The 13399-nt window shown below is 40.5% G+C and overlaps 1 protein-coding gene across 1 annotated transcript in view; it reads left to right on the top strand.

Annotated features, from left to right (window-relative positions):
• Positions 1–13399, top strand: part of Grin2a (glutamate receptor, ionotropic, N-methyl D-aspartate 2A) — a 394074-nt gene that overhangs the window by 166381 nt on the left and 214294 nt on the right. The window lies entirely within an intron of this gene.

Consider the following 13399-nt stretch of genomic DNA (forward strand, 5'->3'; position numbering starts at 1 on the left):
AGGCCCCAGCAACCCTACTTTCTGAGATGGCAAGACAGACATTCCTGGTGTCTTCTTCTCCAGTGGGCCATGTGCCCTTCGGTTTGCCATGCTACCTGTTCAGACCCCTTTACCCACTCATGCTTGGCCCCATGACATTTGATTCATGTGACTTTCACTCTGAAATTTCACATCCATTTTCTATCAAAATTGAAACTAGCATGGATTGTGAATAATTAAAAAAAAGATATCCATGTTTGATAATTTGCGTAAGTGGCCAAGCTTACTAATGCAAACAGCAGATGGCTGAAGGAGAACAGGTGAAGAAACAACATTTAACATTACGTTGGTTCAGAATATAAGTAGCTTTTTATATTTAAATCTTCATTGTCCCTTTGCACATTAATACTTATTTAAAATAAATGCAGGCATAAAGCAGCCACTTGAAATAATTACACTGAGTAATTTCTGTTGCTGAATGCAACATGTTTAAATGATTATTTGAATTAATCAATGCTTATAACTTACATACATGCTAGTCAGCTTGGCATTGTTGGGACAAAATACCTGACATATACAACTTAAAAGAAGAAGTGTTTATTTTGACTCACGGTCTGCAAGGTTTCAGTCCACAGTGGGCTGCCTCCAAGGCAGCAAAATCATGGTAGAAGGACACGGCAAAGGAAAGCTACTTAACTCATGGCATCTGGAAAGCAGAGAGCAAGGGGAGAGTCCAAGAGGAAGAGGCCAGGGACCAGGTAGTCTCTAAGGTTATGCACCATGATCTATCCAGACAGGCCTAGAAGTGTGCTCTACTAAACCTCCGGCATTTCTTCAGCCAGTCAAGTTGATGACCTAGAGTTCTGTTACACATGCCGGTGTCTGTTGTAGTCCAGAATCAGAACCATGTCAAATTCAGAGAAACACAATCAATAGTTATTAAAAAAAACTTTTACTTTTTAAAATCTTTATTTTTGCTTTCCTAAAAATATTAGTGGAGAGCTAATTGATAGTGCACTTTAAGTAACAGTTTGCCTTGATATCTATTTCTATTCCTCTCACCCAAGATCATAGGTTGAATAATGGACTCTAATACATCCTAATATAAGAATATATAATAATGTATTACAATATTATAATAATATATTTAATTATCCTAATGTATCTATGTCCTCATTCCTGGACTTTGTGAAATGTTACCTGTCTTATAGGTACCTATCTTATAGGTAACATTTTAGATGTGACTAAATTAGGGATTCTGTGACTAAATTAAGGATTCTTAAATGGGAGAGTGTTCTGGATTATCCATGTCACCCAGTGATGTAATCACCAGTGTCCTCCTAAAAGGAAGATAGAGGAAGATTCCACTCCAGGGTAAGAAGGCAAGTGATGATTGAGAAGGGCTGTGCCTCTTGCTTTGAAGATGGAAGAAGGGGCCATGAGCTAAGGGGCACTGGACCACAACTTTAGGAGATGGGAAAAGCAATGAAATTAATTTTCTCCAGAGCTTCCAGAAAGAGTACATCTCTGCTGACATGTTGATTTCAGCCCAGAACAACTGATTTGAGATTTCTGGCATTTAGAATCATAAGAGGCTACATGTATGTTGGGTTAAACCACCAAGTTTCTGGTAATTTGTTATAGCATCTATAGGGAGCTAATACATTCTGTAAATGGCCTCTTTCCTTATATTTTTAACCTCTCCATGGAATTTTTTCCGGTCCTTTTTGGATTGTGTTCTACAGACAATAGGAAGCAGCACACATAGGGAACTAGAACATTAAGCCATCTTCTTTCTCCATCCCATAATTCCTCTCCAGGATGAGGACCTAAAAATATACCAGATGAGATAATGGGGACATGCAACTACATGATCTGTCACCTAGATCGTGACTCAAATGGGCAGGAGGAACAACATTTCTGGAGAACCCAGTCTGTCTCAATCATTTATCCCTGTTACTCATAATGCCTTTGCTTTTATGACTTCACTGTTCTCTGTAGAATCCCACCCAAAGTGTCCCTGGGCTTTCCTCTGACATGGCCTTATCTAGACTGTGTGTGGCTCTGCCTCTAATTACCGTGTGCCTCATTTGCGCAGGGTTTTACTCATTCTCTTGTCACTGGGATAAAGTGGGAGTCTCATTGCCAAGGCAACCAGAAGTGGGAGCATGTACAATTTCAGCCTTGTCCAAGAACTCATCTCTTCTTGGTATACTCCCACTGTGTTCTGGCTTTCCTGTCTCCCATAGCCAAAATAGTGCAAACTATTCCTTGTTCATGCCTCTCATCCTATTTCTGTTATTAATGTTTTAGCAGGTATATAGATTTGTTCCTGAATTCACAACTTTGGTTCTTTAATTTCCCCTAGCTAATACTTAGGTCTATTCCTCTTTCTATGTAGATTTCTTATCTGTAACTCCTCTATGGTAATTACTGCTTTCAGCACTTTCTCCATGGGTTTTCTCTTTCTTCCACCCCACTCTTGACTTCATGCCTCCCCACTGGAATTAGAATCTAGGATTTTTGTTTCTTGTTCTCCATCTGGGTTGGATCATTCAAAAATGGATAGAGGATCATATTCTCCATATAGAAAGACATATGGAGGGCTCAAAAATGTGATTCTAATTTTATATTGACTGCTGCATATTCTTTTTACCCTTAAACATACATCAAATGCTAATGTGAATCTTAATGTCCTTAATATCAGTTACTGCACACTTAGTGCAATAGGCTGGATTTTCCTAGTCATTAATTTTTACAGATTTATTCCATTTAAAAATATTGGTATATTTTAACATGAGTAAAAGCCCTCCTGGTGCTTAAAGAGGAGCTGTCATTCTCACAAAAGACATAGCATTAGTGCCCATTGGGTGATTCTGGTTTGCAAATATGGTCGTTTTGACTTACACAAGATCTTAAATTGCAATGAGTTGGCAACTTTTAAAATAAGATTTCGGGGCTGGGGATTTAGCTCAGCGGCAAAGCGCCTGCCTGGCAAGCGCAAGGTCGTGAGTTCGGTTCCCGGTACCGGAGAAAAACCAAAAAAAAAACCAAACAAACAAACAAACAAAAAAATAAAATAAAATAAGATTTCACAGAAAACTATGAATTCTAGGTTATCATGAAATACAAAAGATTTGATAGTATACAAATATGTTTTTGTATATAGCTAGAGGTGAATAGTTTCTGCACCTTGGGATGAAGGGCCAACCTTTTGTTCATCTCAAGATGGTTTTTATTCACCTTATCTTGCTCAAGTATTTTATCTTCCTGATCACTGTAACTACCTGAATTTGCAGATTCTCTCAGGGACAAAGGTAGTTTTAGAAGTCTACACTGACAATCTCCCTCACTCACCCACCCACCCATCCATCCAGTCCATGAATGTTCCTTTGCTACATCTTGAAATGGGTCACTCAGCCTTTAGGATGAAATGTTTGCTGCCTTCCCACATAGCCATTCCTTCCGTAATCACTTCTCCCTGGGGGAAAATTCTTTCACAAATCAAAATAGCTTTCTAGTGGATTATCCATTTGAATGTCTGTCTCTCCCTGTCTAGAGCCCCATTGCATCCTGGAGGGCTTGGAACCTCTAATTCAATTCAATAATAGGACTGTGTTCACCATAAAGTAGCAAGGGCCATGGTGTTGCCTCATCTTGTAACCTTATTATCTTGTTATTTTATGCCACTTAAAATTCCAGTCTGGTGTGTGAGGTCTTCTGAGCAATTTCTCAAATCTTAACTGGACAGACCAAAGGGAGTCTACATACATTTCTCTGATGATAATGGGATTGATAATGAGTATGGCATTAATGCTATCTTTTATAGGAAAGCTGCCAGGATAAATGGTTAACAGACATTCCAGGATAAGTGGTTAACAGACATCATTGCATATAGTCATAAAGGCAGGTCCTATCTCGGTTTATCTCTGAGTAAACTTAGACTCAGAGAAGTTAAATATAGTATCAAAGGCCATTGTGGTGACAGTGCATTTGTCTCACCAAAGTCATTCCTATGTTTTGATAACTGCTATAATTTTCTATGCTATATCTACCTGTCCCACTTGCAATTCTTATCTTTTGGGGAAAGCAATCCATATGTCTCAGGTTTAAGTCCATCAGTACAACTGCCATTCACCAACCATAGTGATTGCTTCACTGATTTATGTAAATTACAGTTAAGGATAATGATATAGGAGATTTGGCTGGTGGGGCTCTGAGGACCTGTGCTAATGGTCATGGAGGAATGTGAGAAGCTCCTAGAATGGTTGGCATTTTCCCATATTTTGTCCATGAGGAAGCATCAGCCATCAGATGGCTTAACATGGTGAATGCAGAGAAGAGAGTTAGAAAAACAAAATTATGATAGCATCTTTGACCTACAGGCTCCATCCTGAAGCTACCATACCAGTCATATGAGTTGATTTATTGTTTTTATTATTTAAGATGATTTTAGTTTTGTCATTTGCAACCAGGTGAATCCTAGTGGACACACTCAGCTAATAAATAATGTATGACAATTCACATGTAGACATCTCTGGCTGAAAATTCCATGCCATTTCTTCTCTTCTGTTTGGTGTGGATATATCATCTTTGCATAGATTTCATAAGATCTAGGAAGTAGAAGAGGCTCAGGGGAATGTCCTGTCCAGTCTCCGATATTACAGACAAGGAAACAGGCCACAAATGGAAAGGTAACTTGTCCAAGCCAATTTGGATTCAAGGCTAGGGGAGCTGGCCTCAGTGCACTGCATTCTCCCCACCTTACAGCACCTTTATTACTCTGTCTGCTAATCATACCAGTTACATAGATTTTTCACCGGGATTCAGACTGAAGTCTACAGATCATGACTCAGTGGGTAGAACAAATTCTTGGGGGAGCAGGTGCCTGGAGTTCATGTGTGAAGCCTTTCCTTTTATTTCAGCCAAGACTAGGACCGAAATGATGGGGAAGCAACTGAATATCTCTGGTATTGCATCAGTCTCTAGAGAGAAAGAGAAGAAAGGAGTAAGGATAGCAAGACATGAAGAGGGGAAGGGAAGGACACAGAGAAAAAGGGATAATAGATAGAGATCAAAGAAGCCTGATGGACAGAGAGGAAAAGTCTTTGTCTTTATTCTTGGAATACAATGCAATTAGTGTGGATTGCATAGTCCGAAGTGCCTTTTCTTGATATTCCGTGCTAAAGTTCCTTTAAGGAACTTAATTCAAGGCTAGAACATAATTCAAGGCTTAGTACTTCCAGCAAATAGCCCATTGGTAGAAAAGGAAAGTTATATGAAGCCATTTTAGAAGAATTTCAAGAAAGAAGGATATTTGATTTCTACCTTTTCTTTTGATAGTCATGATTACCTTTCATTTTCCTCTTAGGAGGAAAGTTTTCTTTCTCTGCAGTAAGTGAAGTAACAGAGGAAACAGCATTTAATACACAATTACTCTTCATGTGTAGTAGGCAGAAGAATGGTACTCAAAGAGGCCCACATCCTAATCCTTGACACCTGTGGAGATACTGCCTAACTTGGTAAAAGGGACTTTTGCAGCTGTGATTATGTTAAGGACTTAAAATGGAAAGATTATCCTGGATTTCTAGGGCGGCTGCATCATAATCTAAAGGACCATTCTAAGTGAAGGAGGGAGATGGAGGGTCAGAGTCCAGGGAGAAGAAGCTGACAGCAGAAATAGAGGAAGTGCATGGGAGGAATAAGATTTCTGGAATGAAGACTTAACTGAAGGAATATGAGAAATCCCTAGAAGCTGGAAATGGATTCTCCTTCGAAGCCTCTGTAAGGACACAGTCCTGCTGCCCTTGCACAATAGCCCAGTGAAACCCATTTAGAACTTAGGACTGCCAAAACTGCAGGGTGATAAATGTATATTATATTAATACATGGAGATTTTGATACTTTTTACAGCAGCAGAAACTAAGCCACCATATGCCAGGACCTGTGCTCAGGGTTTTGTATACATATCTTGCTTTGCTCTCACCACTCCTTCCTTTAGAGGTTACAAAATGCAGTTCAGAGAGGTAAGTTCATATCTCTCAGAGTGCTTCATTAGTCAAGCAGTTGGATCAGGCTTTGAACCCAGACAGTGGATACTAGAACCTGGCCCTCTTCTTTCTTCTTGAGAACTCAGACATCGAAAATCCTTCATGGCACATCAGTTGCCCAGCAAGCTGCCTTATCTATAAAGTTTTGTTCTGTTCTGAGGCAAATACCACACTTGCATAATGGGAATTGTGATGTATCTAGTTTAACTTTGTTCTGCGGATGCAGTGCTTCTGTTAGCTCCTACCTAAGCAAATGGAGAAGGATGCTCCGCATCCTTATGTTCCACTCATCTCCATCCAGCATACTTCTGTTACTTAACTAGCTGTGCTGGGAGTCAGCCACGAGATGCTGGGAGGGAGAAGTAGTGCATGGAACTAGAAATGCTATGCACCCAAATATCTGTAAGTGTGTGTGGGGGACTACTGTGACATTGGCAGAAGAATAGAGAGGTTGGAGAGGACAGTGTCCTCACTGTCCTGAGAAGGAAATAGAAAGGGGTTTGAGAGGGCAGGAAGGGAACCAGGAAGAGAGGATGGGTGGGAGGGAGTCTGACACTGAAATATGTCCAGAAGGATACAGAGAGTTTAATAGAATAACACAAAAACAGAGAAAAGAAATAAGATTTTACAGGGCAATTTGCAAATCCCTACCACAATTAAAAGACCATAGGCTTTGTGATGATCCAGCAGACCATGTATAAACATATATATCCTATATCACTAAGTTTACTATTTTAACCCTTTTAAACAGTACATCACCAGTCTAATTCCAGCATTTTTTATTACTCCCAATGGAACCCCCTGTACCCATCAAGTGGCCACTTCTCAATCTCCTCATCCTTTCTTCCTCCCATTCCTAGAAACCACCAGCCTGCATTCTTCTGTATGGTTTTGCCCGTTCTGGATATTTCATACAAGTGGAATCCTGTTACACAGTCATGTCATAGTATTATGTATGGCTTCTTTCACTTAGCATAACATTTTTAGGATTCACTCATTTGCAGCACATGGCAATAGCAGCAAGTAGATATGGATTAAATGGCAATGACAGCACTGGTTGATCTATGACATGTGTATATAGGAAAGATTCACCTGATAGAAAGAGGTAGAGCCTTGTACCGATGTAGAGAGATCTCCAAGATATTTTTTGGAAGAAAACAGCAAGTGAGTAAATAAAAGCTGTATATCTTATGTTTATGTTAGAATTTATGAAATAGAGTGGTATCATTTCTTATATAAACACAGGCACATAAATGCACAGGTCGAGTTTCTGGTGGAGACCCAAGAAATATTAGCTTAAGAGTGGTTATTGTAGGGGTTATGGATGGTCGTCTCAAGGCTTGGCTTTGTCTCTTAATGTTTGTTTTGTTAAGGAAGAATATATTCGTATGTGCTGAATGTGTCCATATAAATGAAATTAACTGAAAGAAAACAAGAAGAGGAGTGAAAGGCAGAAAGAAAAGACCACTGATGTCAAGAATAACACAGGAACAAGCCCACATGAAGGAATAGTTCCCTGGAGGGGAATTTGGGTGAACTCATCCTTACGCCATTGGTCTATCCATTAGGGTGGGAATGGAGTGAGTGGGGAATTCTCACCTCCTCCCCACCGTGATAAACTGGCTTTAATTATACCATCTCCAATGCTGGTGATTAGTAGTTTGTGCCAAGCATGGAGAGTTGAGGACAGTTCAGACAAAGCCACTTTTTTGAGTGTCCTGTTTAGCAATCAGAGTTTCAATTTTAGAGAAAGTTTTCTAAGCTTAATCAAGTTGTTCTTTCTGTGTTGTCAGGATGATAAATATTTTGGGGAAGTGGTGATAAAACAAAGTCATAGTTTTCTTGAAAGAATGGAAGAGCACAACTTAAGGAATTGCATAAAGCTTAGCATTCCTTCTTAGAGACTTCATAGCAATTAACCACTTCATGTGTGAGAAATCACGTTATGGTTTTTAAAAAAAACTTGGCTATAGATAACTCCGACCAGAAAAAGCTCAGCTTTATTTTTGGTGTATTTTCTTTGCCAAGGACTATGAGTTCTGGTTCAAGATCCCTGCCCCTATTCATTCACTCATCTTCAGAGGAATAATTTAATGAGCGGTTAATCTTACTAGATACTATGGGATTAAAAAAAAATAGGTAGAGCCTGTCTCCAGGGATGGAACTTCAGTGTATTGGAAGAGACAGATGCTTAACAACAACTACACTATCACACAGATGTGATTATAAATCCTGGCAAGGGAAAGTCTGCGTAGGCAAATGGAATTGGCATGTTACTTACAGGTTTGTATGCTGCAATCCACTCAGGAGCATCACTCAGGAAGAGAGGTTTAGTTGGATTTCCACACTCTTGGCCTCAGGCAATTAATTTTCATTCCTAATCGTTACGGAAATGGGTAGGGGCAGGTTTCCTGGAATTTAGCTTGCATTTAGCTGTGCTCAGTCTCTGTGAGAGAATAGCTATTGGGAGCCCAGGGAGCACGTGTCAAGGCAGAGCACGTGGGAATGCTTTTATAAAGTGTAGCATGGCAGAGGAGGCTGAGCTTTGCTTTTTATCCAGGCAGAAAGGAGAAGTTCTGAATCAAGTAGAGGTAGTTATTGGAGATCACCTTCCATTCTGCCTAGCTTTGCCATTCTCAGGATTATCTTGCTTATTCCTTTTCTGGGATCCATAACTTCCATCTTTTTATTACTTCATTTCCACCCTTGTTCCCTCTTTATTTTCTTTCTTTCCTGAAGCTTCCTTTCTCTCTTTTCTTTTGTTATCCTCTTTCTCTGTCTTCTTCCTTTTACTGCTTGCTCTTTTTTTTTTATTACTCTATTTCCTTTCCTCCTTGATCTACTATTTTACTTCTTTGCTCACTCTTGTTTATTGTATGGATAGTTCTCTTTATTTTGTATTTCTTTACCTCCCTGAAAATCTCATCCTTATCTTCTCAGATCCACTGAAGCTACCAGCTATGTCTTATAAACTTTAACTTCACTGTCCCTGTCCTAAGTGGCAATGAGCATTACAGGGACCACATACCCCTTGCACAGAAAAGCAATTTTAGGATATAGTATTTGGGGAACCACTGAAAGGAAGGCAGCTGAGGACTTGGGGGAATGTAAAGTACAAGAATCACAAGCATTACAAGCATAGATATATAGGGGGTGGGGTGTTGTTTTTGCATGACTGACAGCTTTAGCAGTTTGTGTTTGGGGAGATCTCGTTCTGGTAGGAGGATGGCCGGCTTGAACCTGCCTCTGTTTGTTCACATGTACACAAGCGGTCCCTGTGAAGCTGGGCTAGTGTAGCCTGGAAGAGTGGAACTTCCCCGGGTTGTCTTGGCCCAAACAAACAGTGTCCTGTCTTTGTTGCACCTCCTATGGAATGAACACTTAGGAAGCCTTTTAAAAACCCTACTATCTCGTTCATCTCATCCATGAATGTGCTTAAAAACGCTTCCTTTTTTTGTTTCCTAAATCACCTCGTCTGTCTCTAGCATACCCTGTTTGCCCCATTTCCTCTCCTCTCTGAACTCTGGGCCGCTCCTTATTGGCTCAGTACTGTTTTTCCCTTCTCCCTTTCCTACTCCTCCCCCAGTCTCTACCAGGCCAGTTTCTGCTTGTCATTCTGGTCTTTTCAGGGTGGCTTTCTCTAGCCACTCTCTCTCGCAGTCATTCTTAACCTCTGCAGTGGAGAGACACCTTAAAGTATTTGGAAGAAAATCCTCATACACATAGAACGGTTTTTATTTCTGTTAACTTAAAGGGTTTGCTCAGTTCTCTGAAACCCATCCCTGGACTCTCCAGGCACTTGTATCCCCGGCCAGGCTCTGAGAGTGCCCACCTCCCTTATCAGACCCTATCACATTAGTGTGCATTTATTTGCTTCTTAACCCTTATAGTCAGCTGAAATTAGATTATTTATTTGTTTGCCTATTTATTGTCATCAAGATCTCAGCCAAGAATACCTCCATTGCCATAGCAACTGTGGGCAATAGGAAGCACTTTCAGGATAAAACAAATCAATGACATGGAAATGTTGAGCCAAGAATTCTTTTTATTATTTTTCCCTCACTGGCCATGCAGATGCCTCTGGTCTGAAACAGGCCAAAAACTCACAATGCCATACCTTGCAGTTTCCATTTGTATTCAAATCCTCCCCTGTCCATGGTCTTCTCTTCTATTTGCTCCGTGTCTATTTTGATAGAAATCAATAGTTCCCCTCATCTTGCGCCTGCATTTAGAAAAGAAAATCAGCTCTGTAGTTTCCTGCTCCATTGACACACAGAGGTTCACATCTTGGGGAAGTTGATCCCTGGGGCAGAACATAGTTAAGAGAATGTTTTCCTCCTAATTGATTGGCTCTCCTTGCTGAGACCTTCTCATTCTCCCTCCCATCCAGGGATGTGGAGGGCTCCATCGCCCCCTGAACAATGACATTTTGCTTTATTGCCTTGGAGAGAGGGAGGTACAAGATACAGGCACAAGCAATATGAGGCAAGTAACCCAAGTCACCTCTTCAAATAGCTCAGAGAAACCAGGAGCCAATAAATGAGCTTTGTATTCTGACAAGTGCAAGGCCCTCTTCAGCAGTTTGCCTTAGAAATTGGAAAAATGAACCTAATAGTGAAGATCTAGAGTTTCGTTTTGTTTGTTAAGTGGGAAGGGAGGTGTTTCACAGCTTTATCCTTACTGCTGAGTATCTGTGCAAGAGATGAAAGTATAGCAGGCAGAATGATATTCTGTGCGATGAATTTCTCTTCTCTTGCTGCATAGTGTTCAAGAATAAGATATCCATTTACATTCCACAGAGGATATCAACTATTCTTTGGAAGTGAGTAGAAATGAAAGGCTGTAGGAAACCAGGGGAGTATAATCATGCTTCTGAAATCTGAGCTTGTGTTGAGAATAAGGCCTGTATCCCTTTCTGACTTGTGGTACTCCCTCAGGCCTTGAGCCTCTGTTGACCTGTTATACAGCCTGGGGTCTCTACCAGTGGGGGCTGGCACCGGGGCAGATTTAGGTTTCCCTCTGGTAGATTTGTGTGTGTGTGTGTGTGTGTGTGTGTGTGTGTGTGCATTTGAGAAAGTCACTCCTTTTTGAAGTTCTGGGGATTGAACCCAGGGCCTTCTCAATATCACTTTTTTGTATTTTTGAGACAGAGTCTGGTTAAGTCACCAAGTTTCTTAGGCTGGGGTCAAACTTGTGATCCTCCTGCCATGGCCTCCCAGAGTGCTGGGATTACAGGTATGAGTCACTATGCCTGGCAGGAAGATACCATTTATCCACTTCCTTGTTATCCCTTTGCAGTACAGGAGAAAAGCATGACCACTCAGGGGATTTGCAGTGGAAGAGTCAAAACTCTTTGTGAAAACAAGTAAAAATTTTTTAAAAAATATGAGTTTTTACCACCATTATTTGTTGCAAAAAAGTAACACTAGAAGTAAGACTGAAAAACCTACAATTTGGAGCCTGAATATGGCTTTCATTGCTCTTCAAATGATGTACTCATTGAACTATTTAGTCAAGAATTTTTCTCTCTCTCTCTCTCTCTCTCTCTCTCTCTCTCTCTCTCTCTCTCTCTCTCTCTCATTGGTCAGTGTCAACAATCCCTTGGGAACTGCATCTTAATTTGCTGTTTTAATCCTCTTTGCCCTGATTTATTAGCCTTGGTTGTCACAAAGTTAACTCTGTGTGATATCAGGAACAATTTTTACTCTCCCCATCAGCAAATAAGCAAATATCCAGAACATTAATCACAGAAGGAGTTAGTTGGTCCTGTTCCTTGTCTCTGGTTGATGGAGCTAAAGCGGGGCAGGTTATTTTCACCACAGACACTTTCCGCTTAATTTCAGGTACAAGAAATACATTGACCTGTTTCTCCCCATTGATGACACAAAGAAATAGGACACTAACAGTTTGCAGTTGGCTGTGGAGAGTGAAGCTGCCCTTTTTCTGCTGGGCAAATTGAATCTCTCTCCCTGCTCCACCTTCACACAGGAGAATCAACACGAATGCTCCCAGACATATAAATCCCTCTCTTCTCCCCTTCCCGCTTCATCTATAGGCTCTCTTTCCCTCCAAAAAGCTTTCTTGATGAGAATCATGATTACAGGTTGAAATCACATTTATTGTACCATTGGAACCATTTAATAATCCAGACCTGGACGCTGGTGTCAGAAGACTAAGATTCAGCTATTTCTTCACCTTAAGAACACTATTTCTTCCCAGGCGACCTGGTTTCCATATCTGCACATAGAGTTAATAGTAGCATCTGATAGGAGGCTTTGGTAGCGTTACATCCTAACTCCCAGAATGTGCTGAGTGCAGTGCCTCATTAAGAAATGCTAGATACTTTTGTGTTTCTATTTTCTTTTAATGAGGACAGTGGCATCTTAGAAAGCTTAGATTATTTGTTAAAACAAGAAAACTATATTTTCCAAAGTCTATCTTACAAATTCTGTTACCCAAAGTTTCTCCTGCACTTGACCTTTATGAGAAGTCAACAAGTGAAGAACAATGTCAACATCAAGAGTGTAGTAAAAAGTCTACTCTTAGGCAACATCTAGGCCCAGTATATATTTTCCCTCCACCCTGCAGTTTTTAATCCTGAGCCCCAAAGCCCTGCCAGAGTCCAGGTTCACCTGCGTCTCCTCTCCTTGTCATGGCCAGGAAATGAACTGGCATATGGCATATTAAGTCTTCAACATTGACTTGAGGAGGAAACAAGTTAGGGGACCCTACTCTCCATTTGAGTCCTGGGGGTATGGGCTCTCTGCATCAAAGTGGGACAATAGAGGGATGTGTGGTGTGATGGAAAGAGCTGGGGGTGGGAGTTAATTTGATGGAGATCACACCATGCCTTGGCTTCTGTATAGCTATACGGAGCTGGGAAAGTTATGTGGTATCTCTGATCCTTAATTTCCCCTTCCTTATAATGGAGATAATAATGCTTCTTCAGAGGGTTGTTGTGAAAGTGAAATAAACTTTATGGGAAGGCATGTGTTACAGTGCTTAGTAAATAGAGGATGCTCTTTATTTTTATTTTTAACGGATGCATAAAATTTATACATATTTAGGGTGTACCATGTGACATTCTGAAACAAATACATGGTGTAATATTTAAATTAGGTGTTCTTTGAATATTCTTTGTCCTTAGAAAAAGTGGTGTGTGTGTGTGTGAGAGAGAGAGAGAGAGAGAGAGAGAGAGAGAGAGAGAGAGAGAGAGAGAGAGAGAGAGAGAGAGGAAACAGACAACAAGATAACCATTGGAGCTGGGTAGACTTGGAGGGATATTTCTTCTGATGTTCTGTATCTTAATTTGGAAAGTAGTTATGGGGTGTGTTCAATTTTAAAGGATCATGAAAATTAATCCTGCTTGT

Source organism: Chinchilla lanigera, unplaced genomic scaffold (assembly GCF_000276665.1).
Source record: "Chinchilla lanigera isolate Chin_1 unplaced genomic scaffold, ChiLan1.0 scaffold00041, whole genome shotgun sequence".
In the NCBI taxonomy this organism is placed as follows: Eukaryota; Metazoa; Chordata; class Mammalia; order Rodentia; family Chinchillidae; genus Chinchilla; species Chinchilla lanigera.